A 15,376-nucleotide genomic window follows, 5' to 3' on the forward strand; every position below is an offset into this window, starting at 1 on the left:
TTATTAAAAAAATTACCATTTATATTTAAAAAGATTATCATATTATACACATATATATATATTTTAAAAAAAACTATAAGCACTCTTTTGATTTAATTTTTTTTTTAATATGTTTATGTACTACAACAAAAAATACTTTTTACAACAAAATATTTATGACATTTTCTTTCTAATGTTGTAAAAATTTATATAAGATGACATTTTTCTTAAAATATCATTAGAAAGTGTCATTAAAAATAAATAATGACATTTTAATATTAAATGTCGTATAAATAAATATTAATGACATGATGAAAGTGGTGTTAAAAATATATTAAGTCAATATATTTAAGTTGTTATTGTAGTATTTTTTCACAACATTTTTATTGAATATGTTATAGTCAATTTATGTATTCATTGCTAATGTAGAATAGACTAGACTATATTTATTTAAATAATTAATCACATTGTAATTATTTTTTCTTTTAATGTGCAATGTTTTTTAGAGTTTTGTACACAATGTACTCAAAATAGCCTTATTTTTACTTCTTTACGCTTGAGTGGTATTAATTATTAAAAAATTGCTATAAAAGATAATAAACTAAATATTATGATAAATTTATATAGTTGATTCATTTTAAAACTACACTTTAATTAAAAAAATTGGCTACTTACTGAAATTCCGTTTTTATGATTACCAACTTAATTATTTAAATTAAATAATTAATTGTTAAACTGTTACAGAAATGTTTAAACAGATACCAGATATGTTTAAACAGTTTGTGACCAGAAGATAAAAACGAACATAAAGTAAAGAACACACGAATTTTTACGTGGTATCAGCAATCTTTGCAGATTGCTACTAGTCCACGAGGCCACGCCCAGAGAATGAAATTTATTAGAAGAATATCTAAATGATTACAAAACCAAATTGATTTATACAAATAAAGACTCCCTCTTGAATTTGTCGCAACTGTTGTAATCTAAACTTCTAATCAAATTTCTGAAGTGCTAAGATCTTGAACTCCCTTCAAATCATAACACTTGCACTTTTCCTCCCGAAAAGTGACTTACGAACAAGACTTCTCCCGAAGCTTGATGACCAATGTCCAAGTGTGTTCAACCTGCACAATTAACACAAAGGAAAACAATACAGAAGTACACTGTAATAAACCACTAAGAACTTGCTGGACTCAAGTTCTTCACATAATAAAAAGTCTCTCTAAAACTTGAAAAATATTTGGAAAGTAATACCCAAGAGAGATGATCAAAAACCAACGACTTAAGGATGATTATATACTGTTTAGAATCCCTTTAGGTCGTGGAAAACAAATCAGAAATCAAACAGCCCATAAATGAAAAATCTTCCAAAACAGGAAAGTCAGAATCTGTTCAAACAGACTGGCAATCTGTTCAAACAGATTCATTGAACCTGGACAGTTTTTCAACCCAGTTTCCTTAAATAAATAAGGAAACAATATATCATTTATAATTGCAAGCTGTACACGATTTCTGGGCAACCAAAACAGATAAACAAAATAAATACTAATAATTTCCATTTCAAGAAAAAGATATTCTTTTATAGGAAAATATATATATTTATTTTATTAACACATAAATAAAAATCTGAATATAGAAATGCATATTTCACCAAAACAAGAAACTACCAATTTTCGAAATTCACCACAAAATATTACAAAAGAGGAAACCACTAATTTCGAAAATACCCTTTTAATTAATTTTGTCATTATTGTCAAATATGCCAATAAAGGATTTTACACTTACGTAACTTAATAGTGTTTTAATTTTAAATTCAAACTGACTAGCTAGTTTTTTTTTAAATCAAATACTACACACATAATACATTTGATATGTGTAATATAATATATATTAATGAGGGGAAGATTAATTTGTGTTAAATTTTAAAAATTACATTAATAATTTTATTATTAAAAAAGAAAAAGTCATATGTAAAGTCTAATAGACATGTCCTACGGGTATGTAACCCCCATTATATTGAACGTAATAATAAATATTAGCTGTAACTTTCATTGTTGCAGGTGATATTTTTTACAAAAATTAATAAAATTATAGAATCACTAAATAAATTTTATTATATTTATCACGTTTCACGTTAGTTACTAGACAATATTTAAGTAAAAAATTACAGCGGGAATAATTTTGAGCCAAATTTCAGAGCAAACTATTTTACTTCTTCAAATATCTATTTCTCATTTCCTTTAAGTGCTTAAAACTTCTAATTTTCTCTTCTAGTAAAAATTGCAGTGAGAACATCTCTCTATTCCAATGTAAGTTTTCTTTTTAGTTCCTCTCTGTTTAGTCTTTGCTGATGTCGTATGGATATGCTTGAAATGGAAGGTATACGACAACCAAGCAGACTATGATGATGGCCTGATATTCTAAAGGCCCCTACGAGAAGAGTCAGTCTACCGTACGTGGGATGAGTCCGCATGTATATTTATATATAAATACATATAATAACTTATACAGCTTCTCCTTGTGATTTTCCCGTTTAGCCATTTCTCATCTCTTTTGCAGAAAAGAATTTGTATCATGCCATGCCATATAACTGTGTGGTCAAGAGAACTGCTATTGGAAGACAAATCGCATCAAAGAGACCAAATTTACTCTGACTATACATTCCACTTGGTGCCATCAAATGTAGAGCTTGATAACAAACACAAGCACACAACATCTAAGAACTTATCTAATCCATTTGGTTCCTAATAAGAACTATGTTGTTTGTGGCATGGAAGGTCTTCTCAAAGGACAACAAGAACCACTTTTATTAAGGAATGTAATTATTCACTGTGTCGAATTAAAAAGTGAAAATAATTGTTCTTTTCTCTTTTTGAAATCGAAAACAATTGTATTTGTATACGTTAATAAATTTTCATTTAGATATGAATTGTTTATTTTATTATTCTATCCTATATATGTATAAAATTGAATTGCTATAAAATTTTAGCATTTATAATATAATAAATAAACAAATTGTAATTATTTAAATAAATTAATCAATATTTTTAATTGAAAAATAAATAATTATTATTTAAATGACAAAACTATTTATATGATAATTTATAAGCATTATGTAAATAATAATTAAACATGTTATTTTTTAATGATTAAAATGATGGAGCAAAACATTTTTAACATGTCAACAAAAACGATACACTAAATCATTATATTAATGTTATAAAAAGTTCTATAATAATATTAGGCATGACATTAGAACATTGTTGTTAAAAGTATAAGACTTTCCACGGCACCCCATTCAACCACATTATAAAAAATGTCGAATGATTTTTACGACGTATTTTAAATGTTATTAAAACACATTTTTGTTGTAATTGTTTATTCATTTAAAATTTATATGATAATAATATAAATTTAATAAAAATAATTAATAAATTCTATAAATAATATTAAGCAAACATGATGCTTGTATCTAGTATAAAATTATGGTTTTACCATGTGTATAACTTTTGTTTAAATTATTTTTAAAAAGTTATATTTTCTGTGGCTTTTTTAGCAATTAAGTTTTGAAACGAATCTCATACTTCCATATAGTGCTAACTTTTTAAAAATTACAACTTTATATATAATATTTTTTACATATACATGCATATATTTATTTATTATATATATGTATAGTTTTATCTATGTAGTTTTTTATATATTTATATATACGTAGTTATATATATATATACATTATATTGTGTGTTATCTTTATATTGATTATGTGTGCTGTCTTGTGTGTAGTGTTTTATATTTTTAAGTTTTTTATGTATTAAAAAATACTATTTGGGTAAACTTAAAAGTTAATTTTTGGTTATTATTATATCTTCAAATTTTACTGTCTCCAATATTAATTCATTATCTTTTAAGCCAATAATACTTCACCAATTTCAAATTTTATTTTCCTTTTCGAGTTGAAGGAGGCTTCTTGCTTGAATCCATGTGTTAAATATGTATTTTATAATATACCTATATATAAACTCCATTTTAAAAAGAAAAACAATAAAACTAATATAGTATTCAAAAAGCTAAAGCACTCATGTTAAACAAAACCAATTAATGACAACTTTCACATATATATTATTAAAATAGAAGAACAACAAGCTAAAAGGACTTGAGATCTAAAAATAAGTTAATTCATTGGCAAACTTATTTTGAACTCATTAATATTGATGCATAAGGAAGGGTGATTGTGGTGAAGTAGTTCCCTTGGAAATTTTCTAAGTAGGATATTTAGTTCATCCACAATGTTAATTAATTTTATGTTATCCAATATTAGTATTAGTCATTCTACAATTTTATTAAAATAATCGAGACTAACAATCGAAATCTGAGTTGAATTTAAATATGGAATGGTCTTCTTTTAAAAAAAATCTTGAAATCACGTCACTGTAACCTGTTGCAATGAAAAAAGTTGTAACTTATAGCCAGTAACAAGTTTGAGAAACTTTCTTTTTCTTTTGGTTCCAGACTTGTAACCTGTTATCACTCTAAAACTAAGAAATGTTGTATGTTGATTAATTTTATGTTGTCTATTATCAATATTAGTCATTCTATAACTCTATTAAATAATCATTACTAACAATTGATTTATGAATTGAATTTAAATATGAAATGGTATTTTTTTTAGAAAAAAAAATCTTGCAATCACGTCACTGTAACTAGTTATAATGAAAAAAGTTGTAACTTGTAACCAGTTACAATGTTTCTCTGTTTGAGCGTTATAACCGATTACAAGTCTGCGGATTTTTTTTAGTTCAAGACTTGTAACCCGTTCTCACTCTCAAACTAAGAAATATTGCGTTGACGCGGTTTTTCAGTAACAAGGGATTTAAAAATCCAACAATAGAGATATTATGCTCTTTGTAAACCGAATGTGTAATCAGTAGCAAATAACAAGAATGCAAAATGCTCACAAGATTTTACATGGTTCAGTAGTTAAAATCCACCTAGCCCACGAGTCACTCTTATTTATCTGTTTAGGACTCTGGAGGAAATTGTTTATGATAATTTCAATAGAGTTTTTGCATACAGAAAGTTCATCCCTTTAGCTGCCCATTCCCCTGGTATTTATAGGGGATTCTCATAGACAGTTTTGGGTAACCGTACATTAATATTGTTGACTGTAAGAACTCGTCAACGATTGATGGTTAGAAAACTTCAATCTCTATACTATAAGAAGCTATGAATTAGATAGAAAGAACTCTAAACAACAGGAGAAAACTCAGGCAAGCATGAGAACCAGAAGCATATATTTCATAAGTCTCGTTTTTACATTCAGTTTTCCAACCCCTTAGCCTGAGGGGTTGGAGCCTATTTATAGGGGAGGCTCTATTGGCCCAGGATACAAACAAGTCCCAGACCACTGGGACGTACACAGGTATTCTGATAGTGTAGTGGCCCAGGGCGTAGTGGTGTCTACCCTGATGGTGTCAGAGTCGTGGCCCAGGACAAAGTACTGTCGGCTCTGGCGTATGGTCGGGGGTGTCCAAGTGGTACCACTACTCTTCGTACAGGTCCGTACTGCCACTACTCCTCAGACGCAGATCATAGGGTCGTGCCTCTGTTCTCTCCACAACCGTACACCCCGTGTCAGCGCACGTGTTCCGTACTCGGCTGTCCTCATCAATTCCCGTTCAATGCTCCATGTTCGTTTGGCATATAAGCAAGGTTCTCCCAAGTGATCTCGTGCCTATGCCAAGGAGGCTTCAACCCATGCATGTCCTGAGAAGTCAAGGCGCCAGGGGCCAGGGCCGGCTTATGCGGGTCACATGGACACGAGACTCGCAGTATGGACGCCGTGGCAAGGCCACACCCTCGCATAGCGAGGGTACCTCGCGTAGCGAGGTTGGCCCTTTTCCCTCAGGCGTAGGCATGGCTCAGGACACGGGCGTCATAACAAGGCAGCACCCTCGCATAGCGAGGCTGCCTTTCCTTCCCCCGGGTGCAGCGTCGCGAGGCTAGGGGCATGGATGCCACCACGAAGCCTCACCCTCGCATAATGAGGGTGCTTCGTGTAGCGAGGCTGACCTTCTTCTCCCGAGTGTAGACGAGGCTTGATGCCTGCTGGAATGGGGCGCACGCGGATGGCCAGCTGGGGACCCTCGCATAGCGAGGGTGAAGTTTGGATTGGCAAGTGGCCGAAGTCCCTCGCCTAGTGAGGGTGACTCTCTTACCCCAACTCCCTCACCATCATGTGATGCCCTTTCAGGATGTCTCGTAGTATAGAGCTTCACTTGTGAATAGAATTCACAAGCAAAAAATTCCACATTTACAAATATGATAAATGAGAAATTTGGGGTAACTTCCCATTTACATAAATATATGAATGTCTATTGAATTTACATTTGTTATCTTGGGTAATAAATGCATGATAAAATATGGGCCTTTATGAGGCGTATAAAGGATCTCTGAGTCTTTTGGGATGTTAGGAAAATATGTATTTTGCCTCAATGGAAATAATAATAAATTACAACTCTGCAATATATTACAAATAAATAATGATTGATTAAAAAGTGTTACAACTCTATAACTGAAAATTACAAATAAACAAAGAAAATGAAGAAGAAGAAGAGAATAGTAAAATACAACTATAAGCAAAATGTTACAAATAAAGTAAAGTGTTTGAAACAAAATAAAAGAAAAGATTACAACTCTTGAACAAGAAATACAAGTAAATAGAGAAGAACAATATAAGGATGAAAAACAATAGAATGAAAGAAAGGAACAAGAAACAAAAGATAAACAACTCTCACTCACACTACCAAAGAGAAGAGTCTTTGTGATCACCAACTTGAACAAGGTTTGAAACCTTTGTCCAAAAGCTTATTTCCCCCTAACTCAAGCACTAAGGAATCTCTCACAAATTATAGGAAATACTTTCTGGAATTATCAAGCCTCAAGGTATTTATAGCTAAGTGCTCTAAATGATAGAAATGTTGTTTCTTACAAGTGAGCTATAGGCTCTTATTTATATAGTTTAGAGACACCCTTTGAATTTCAAATTCCAACAACCCCCATGGTTGTTACCAATGTTTAATTGGATTAATATGGAATTAAAATTGAGATTTGAAAGTTATTTGGGTTTTTTGAGCTGATTAGTGCTCAAAAATGCAAATTTATTGGTTTTAAAGTGTAAAATAAATTGAGTTTTAATTAATATTTTTATGAATTTATTGTAGTATATTTTACAATTGAAAATATTAATTTTAAATTTAATTTGTGTTTAATTTTCAGGAAATAAATTGCATTTGAACATTAATAAAAAGAGAAAACAAAGAATGGTTAAAACTAAAAAAGAAAATGAAGGAAGTGGCATTTTTGAGGAATTTGGCCCAGTCCCGAAGGCCCAAACCAAAGGCCCAGCTCTTCCTTCCTCTCTCCCCCAGCTGCCAGGTGGCGTGCTCTCCTCGCGCCACGCGTCCCAGCAACTCTCCCAGCCAGCCAACCTCCTCACGCCACGTAGCATCTTAAGCAACGTCCATCAATTCAACTTCTCTCCATTAATTAAGTTTCTCCAACGGACTGCCAGGCCCAAAGGCCAAACGTCTCCTCCAAGTGCAGCAGCCTCTCACGCCCAAGCATCTTGCTTCTTCAGCCCAGCCGCCTACGTGTCACTCCCTCATTGGCTGAAAATGGGTCAAAACCCTCTTGTGCCACCAGGCATGTTTTGTGGGTATTGGGCTTTGTAAATTGCTATTTTGAGCTTTAAAGATCATGTTTTTGTGGTATTTTAGAAAATGAGCATTTTGACTATACACAAAATTTTATTATTAATATTAATAATATTTTAGATTTAATTTTTCAATAATAAGATTTGATTTTTCAAAATCATATTTTATTATTAATATTTTAGATTTATTTTGTAAACCCCATTTTATTGTTTAATTTCTTTTCAGTCATTTTCTTCTTCTATAAATAGGGACTCTTTCTTCATAATAGATATGTAATTTTTAGAGTAAAGAAACTATAGCAAAATTTTTACTCACTTTCTTCTCATATTTTCTTCTTAGAATTTTGTGAGAATCATGAGCATAATGGCCTAATCTTCCTAAGAAGGTTAGGGATGATTCCATATGCTAGTGATGCTATTTTGCTACTTTGATTTACTATGTTCTTAATGTAAAATATTTGAGTTTTTATGTTCTTTCATCTCCATCTCTATTTTGTTATCTTTATTTACTTATGCTAATAGTATATAGGATTAGTCTTGCTCTTTCTATGTGCTTCTAATTAGTAAAAGTAATATTAATACATAATTTTATGTCTAATCTTCTATTGCATTATTGCACTTGGGTATTTTGTCATTTTTAGATTTTTCATAAGATTCACATTGTGCTTTTTAAAGTAAAGAACTTTATAACTCAAATGAACTATTGTTAGAAAAGAATATGGACTTTAATGTTAGATTTTCCAAGTAAATGTTGGGATGTGAACTATTTACTTGTGTATTTTTGTAAATCAAGTAACCAAGTAACTAAGCAAGCATATGGATAATTCTTAAAACCTTTCCATTTCTCAAACTCTTGATTACATCTTACATTTATTTCACCTATCTCATTTTATCACTTTATCAAAAAGACAATACCAAAATGTCAAACCTCTTTTCACTTACAATTTTATTTATTTCTTGTTACTAACTTTTTGTATTATTTTCTACTAATCTTTTGATTTTAGGTTCCTTCCTTGTGGATCGACCGCCCGATTATACTACAACCACCGCTTAGTGGTTGTCACGATTTGGGCGTTAAACAAATTTTGGCGTCGTTGCCGGGAGGTAATTTTCAAAAGTTTAGTGAAATTTTTACAAAAATATTAGTAACTTTATTTGTATTTTTGTTTGAATAAATATTGTGTTAGTATAGTTTTTTTTTATTTACTAATTTTTAATTAATTAGATTATTATTATAACAAAAAAAAATAAAAAAAACTAAAAAAAAATATATCATAAAAAAATTCTTTATATATATATATTTTCTTCTCTTCTTTTACTTTTTTTCTTTTTTTCAGTAAAAAATATATATATAAATATATAAATATTCATATATATATACATATTTATAAAATAAAATAAAAAAAAAATATTTATTCTTATTTCTATCTTTATTTCTTTTTTTCCCATTTTCCTCTCTCTTGGTTTAAAAAAAAAATCCATATATATATATTTATATAATTTTTTTTCTATTTAGCTAATTCTTACTCCATTTTTCTTTCTTAATTTCTATTCTATTTTTTTTAGTTCAACACATATTTAAAAAAAAAAAAGAGATTAAGCTTGCTACTCTATCTTCACTTTAATTTTCTTTTCTTGATTTTATTATTGTGTTGTTTATTTTGTTGCTTAGTTTAGAATTTCTGTTTTTTTTTCCTTTTTGCCTTAGAATTTAGGTTTTAAAAAACAACAACATAAAATTGGTCATAAAATTTCAATCATAAAACGCTTAGTATTGGGAATAATTGTGTAATATTACAAATGGTAGAAACCGATATTGTTCTGTCTAGAAAGATTGGTTGTTAAATAAGGTTTGTGATAGCGTTACCCTCCACACTTACCTAGGAACCTCGGGGAGTTCTGTCTAGGCAAGTGTGGGTCTAAAGCAGTACCTTGGCAACCTTCCCAATCGGCCTGGGACCATTTCGAGCATCTACCTTTGCACTATTACATTTTTGAACTTAGTACTATAAGCAAACCAAGCTTGTTCTGTCAAAATAAGCAATTTCACTTTGCTTAAAGGTTGTTTGGTCGAAAAGGTTGACTTGTGATCCACCATACTTACTCAGTAACCTCGGAGAGTTCTAGTAAGGCGTTGGAGATCACCCGAAAACCTCCAAATCTACCTGGGAACAAGTTTAACAAAACAAAAAAAAAAGACAAAAAAAATCTAATTCTGATTTTCGAGAGTGGATGAATCATCACGAAACTTCCAATGACACTTCTTCCAATTCATTTGCCACTCCTACCGGAACTCCTTCCACCAATCCTGCTTCTCCACAAACTTTCGTTGATAATAACCCATTCACAATGGCTAGCAATGATGAAATCCAACCAAGAACTCTCAATGACTACCTCCATCCTACTCGCACTTCCACACATTCATGCATTATCTTCCCTCCTAATATGCCCGAATTAGACTTTAAACCTGGCATGATTCAACTCTTGCCCACATTTCATGGAATGGAAAACGAAAGCCCATACGTGAATATTAGAGAATTCGAAGAGGTGGTAGCCACGTTCTATAACTGAGCCGAAAATGCCGATGCTGTGCGACTGAAGTTCTTCCCCTTCTCCTTGAAGGACAAAGCCAAAAGCTGGTTATACTCTTTGAGACCTAGGTCTATTGGAACATGGGAGGAGATGACTAAATCCTTCTTTCTGAAACACTTCCCTAGCCATAAGACCAACAGTCTAAAACGACAAATTTCCACATTCTCCCAAAAGGACAATGAAATGTTCTATCAAGTCTGGGAAAGATTCAAAGATCTGTTAAATCAGTGCCCGCACCATGGCTATGAGAACTGGCATTTGGTCAGTTACTTCTATGAAGGCCTCACGAGTCATGAGCGCCAGTTTGTAGAAATGCTATGCAATGGTGAATTCCTCAAAAAAGAGCCAGACGATGCTCTTGAATATCTTGAAGAAACCACGAAAAAGTCTCACACCTGGACTGGTCCAAGTGCTACTGACAGCACCAACCGACACAAACCATCTGGGATCTATCAACTTCGAGAAGAGGATAGTGTTAAGGCCCAACTCGAAGCTTTGAAAAAGCAGTTTGAGGTCTTAATGACGAAGAGTGGCCAAAAATCTCACATGATCGCTAAAGCGGAACTGCAAGAACCGTGCTTTGTTTGTGGAGGGACGGAGCACTTAGAAAATGACTGCTTAGCTTTGAATGAAATGAGGGGGGTTTATGAGGAGCAATGCAATGCCTTAGGGGCATATAACAAGCCATTCTCCCATACGTACAACCCTGGTCGGAGAAACCACCCAAATTTCAATTGGAGAGATTCCAACCAAGCTCAATCATCTGGAGGCCAATGGAGAAATGAGCAACAAGTTCAACCATCAAAAGCGTATTCTGCACCTCAATACAATGCTCATCCACAACGAAATTCTCTCGAGAATACTCTTCATGCATTCATGGAGGAACAATCCAAAATGAATCGCCAAATGATGGAAGAAATCAAGGAAATGAAATGTCAATTCTCAAAATTAACTGAATCCTTGGCCATTCCGGAAAAAGGCAAACTCCCTTCCCAACTGAAATTCAATGTGCACGGCCAACACATGGCCCAATCTTCAAATTCTAATGATCAAAATGTCAAGAAAGTAAATGCCATCACGACGAGAAGCGGTAAAACTTTGCCAGACCCACCCATAAAATCCAACTCTCCCAGTATTCCAAAAGTCATTCCTGAAAATCCACCACTCAATGCCACTCCAAAGGTACCATTTCCCCAGGCTTTGAAACCTGTTGGGAAACTCCCTGATAACCGAGCTGAAATCCTTGAGCACTTGACACAAGTGAATATTAATCTTCCTTTGCTTCACATCATAAAACAAGTGCCCGCTTATGCCAAAATCATCAAGGATCTATGCACTGCTAAAAGGAAGCATCATGTCAAGAAGACAGCTTTCTTGACTGAGCAAGTGAGTGCGGTGATTGAACAAAAGGCACCGCCAAAATACAAAGATCCCGATTGTCCCACCATTTCTTGCCAAATTGGGATCCATGAAGTCAGTCAAGCCTTACTTGATCTTGGCGCGAGTGTAAATCTCATACCTTACTCTGTATACTCGCAACTCGGTCTTGAAGAAATGAAGCCAACATCTGTTGTGCTACAGCTTGCTGACCGCTCCACCAAAAAGCCTAGGGGTATTGTTGAGGATGTTTTAGTTCAAATTGAAAAATTCTATTATCCCGTGGATTTTCTTATTCTCGATACCCAATCTGTGGTGAACATGGAGTCTTAAATTCATATTATCCTCGGAAGACCATTCCTTGCTACTACAAATGCTTTGATTAATTGTCAGAATAGTCTAATGAAGATATCGTTTGGAAACATGACTCTTGAAGTCAACATCTTCCACATCGGGAAACAACCCCGAGAAGATGATGAATGCTATCAAACATTCATGATTGACTCTTTAATTCCTGAGGAGGTTCAATTGTGAAACAACTTTGATAATCTTGATGAACTCCTCAATCTGTCAGACAAAGAAAGTCCCAATTCTATTGATTCTACTCTTGCAATATCAGATCGCATAGACTCACGCCATAGAAGGACTCAGTTCTGGCAACCTCGCTTTGAAGAGCTACCTCGCGAGAGGGCACAGCCGAAAACTTCAGCCGAAGAGGTTCCAATTGTTCAATTGACCCAACTTCCTGAGGGTTTGAAACATGCCTTCTTGGGAGACGGTGAAACCTTTCCAGTTATCATCTCATCCAACCTTCAAAATTCTCAAGAATTGCAGTTACTCGAGCTACTGCGAGCGCATAAATCTGCGATAGGGTGGACGCTTGCTGATATCAAAGGTATTAGCCCTTTAATTTGCTCCCATCGAATCAATCTGGAGGACGAAGCTATCCCTCGAAGAGACCCTCAGCGGTGACTGAACCCCACGATGAAAGAAATTGTATAAAATGAAGTTTTGAAATTGCTAGACGCTGGTATTATTTATCCAGTAGCAGATAGCAAATGGGTCAGTCCTACTCAAGTCGTGCCCAAGAAATCTGGTGTCACCGTTATCAAAAACGAAAAAGGGGTCCTTGTCCCCACAAAAACGGTGACGGGGTGGCGCATGTGCATTGATTATAGAAAATTAAACGCCGCCTCCCGCAAAGAACATTTTCCACTCCCATTCATTGATCATATTCTTGAACGTGTAGCTGGTCATCCTTTCTATTGCTTTCTTGATGGCTATTCTGGCTATTATCAAATTGAGATTGCATTAGAGGATAAAGATAAGACCACTTTCACTTGCACCTTTGCTTTCCGGCGTATGCCATTTGGCTTGTGTAATGCACCAGCTACTTTCCAAAGATGCATGATGAGCATCTTTAGTGACATGATCGAAAAATCAATGGAAGTATTCATGGGTGACCTAACCATTTTTGGAAACTCCTTTGAGACATGCCTTCTTCATCTTGAAGCTGTTTTAAAACGATGCATTGAGAAAGGACTTGTACTCAATTGGGAGAAATGTCACTTCATGGTATCTTCTGGCATAGTCTTAGGCCACATTGTTTCTGAAAAAGGAATTGAGGTTGATCAATCCAAAGTCGACCTTATCTCCAACCTTCCGACTCCTAAGACTGTCAAAGACGCGTGTCAATTCACTCACTTCCGCTCCCATCATTCAGTCACCCGATTGGAGTCTTCCTTTCGAGATCATGTGTGATGCCAGCAACTTTGCTGTGGGAGCTGTGCTAGGACAACGAAGGGAGGGGAAACCCTTTGTTGTCTATTATGCAAGCCGAACTCTCAATAATGCTCAAATGAACTATTCCACTACTGAAAAAGAGTTGCTTGTCGTTGTCTTTGCCCTTGACAAATTCCGATCTTATTTGATTGGATCACCTATTACGATCTTCACAGATCACTACGCCCTTAAGTATCTCCTTTCCAAAAAGGATGCTAAGGCGCGATTAATACGGTGGATCCTTCTCCTGCAAGAATTTGACATAACGATCAAAGACAAGAAAGGTGTTGAGAATGTCGTCGCAGACCACTTGTCCCGACTTGAATTCAGCGATCCCGCTGATGGTCCACCTATTCATGATTTCCCCGATGAACAATTGCTTTCTGTTTCTAAGTTACCGTGGTATGCTCACATTGTAAACTACTTAGTAACAGGTGAATTCCCATCTGAATAGACTTCACAAGACAAACTCAAATTTCTGGTCAAGGTGCGCAATTTCTTTTGGGATGACCCATACTTATTCAAGTATTTCCCCAACCAAATCATGCGAAGATGCATCCCCGACGATGAGGTGTCTAGTGTGCTAAATTTTTTCCACAATGATGCTTGTGGTGGCCACTTCTCTGTGAAGAAAACCACTGCAAAAATCTTACAATGTGGCTTTTACTGGCCCACTTTGTTCAAAGACACCAATGGTTTTTGTTGTTCTTGTGTAAGGTGCCAAAAGTTAGGATCCTAATCCTGTCGGCACATGATGCCCTTGAACCCAATTCTTGTTATCGAAATATTTGATTGTTGGGGGATAGACTTTATGGGACCATTTCCACCTTCTTTTGGCTACCTTTACATTCTTCTCGCTGTGGATTATGTTTCCAAATGGGTCGAGGCGGTACCATGTCGAACCAATGATAACGCTACAGTTATCAAATTCTTGAAAGAAAATGTGTTATCAAGGTTCGGTACCCCTCGCGCTATCATCAATGATCAAGGCACTCATTTTTGCAACCGATCCTTTGAGGCTCTTATGCGCAAGTACGGTGTACTTCATAAAGTTGAAAATGGCTATCATCCACAGAACAATGGTCAAGCTGAGCTAGCCAATAGGGAGATAAAACTTATTCTGGAAAAGACGGTAAAACCTGACAGCAAAGATTGGTCTACACGTCTTCTAGACGCTCTTTGGGCATACCGCACTCCTTTCAAATCCCCTCTTGGGATGTCTCCCTATCGGCTTGTCTTTGGAAAAGCCTGTCATTTACCTATCAAGCTCGAGCATAAAGCGTATTGGGCTATCAAAGCCCTAAACTTTGATCTGAATGCCGCAGGTATCAATCGCAAACTCCAGTTGTCCGAAATTGAGGAGTTGAGAAACGATGCATATGACAATTCCAGGATTTATAAGGAAAAATTGAAAATCGCTCACGATAAACAAATCCTGCGAAAACACTTTAAGCCAAATCAGAGAGTGCATTTGTACGATTCTCGCTTGCACTTGCATCCCGGTAAACTGCGATCGCGATGGACTAGTCCATTTTTCGTGAAGCAAGTATTTCCCAATGGTTCTGTGGAGGTCGCGGACCCAACCGATGGGAGAATTTTTCGAGTCAATGGCCAAAGACTGAAGCATTACATTGAGAGTGTGAGTCGTGTTGAGGAGGTCCTTCTTAAGGACCCAATTTATACACTCTGGAGTTCTAAATGGTTTGTTGTTGTTCTTTTTATTATTATTTTTTTATTTTTCCGTCTTTCTTTTATTTTTGTGTGCTTTTTCATATTTTGTTTTGGGGTATTGTTACCAGGCTATTTTCGCTCTCGCCTCATGGACATGGTCATCATCCAGGTGTTCTCTCTCCTTACCTTTTTTATTGATTATTCATTTTGACATTCAGGACACTGTCTGATTCTTGGTTGGGGGTGGTGAGCATGCATTTG

General features: G+C 34.6%; 1 non-coding gene across 1 annotated transcript; it reads right to left on the bottom strand.

Annotated features, from left to right (window-relative positions):
- Window positions 1–10,423: 10,423 nt before the first annotated feature.
- LOC133813103 (small nucleolar RNA R71) lies at window positions 10,424–10,530 on the bottom strand. The gene has a single exon (XR_009884147.1). It is a non-coding gene; the product is annotated as a small nucleolar RNA R71 (small nucleolar RNA).
- Window positions 10,531–15,376: the final 4,846 nt, after the last annotated feature.

The sequence above is a fragment of the Humulus lupulus genome, chromosome 1 (genome assembly GCF_963169125.1).
Source record: "Humulus lupulus chromosome 1, drHumLupu1.1, whole genome shotgun sequence".
Classification (NCBI taxonomy): domain Eukaryota; kingdom Viridiplantae; phylum Streptophyta; class Magnoliopsida; order Rosales; family Cannabaceae; genus Humulus; species Humulus lupulus.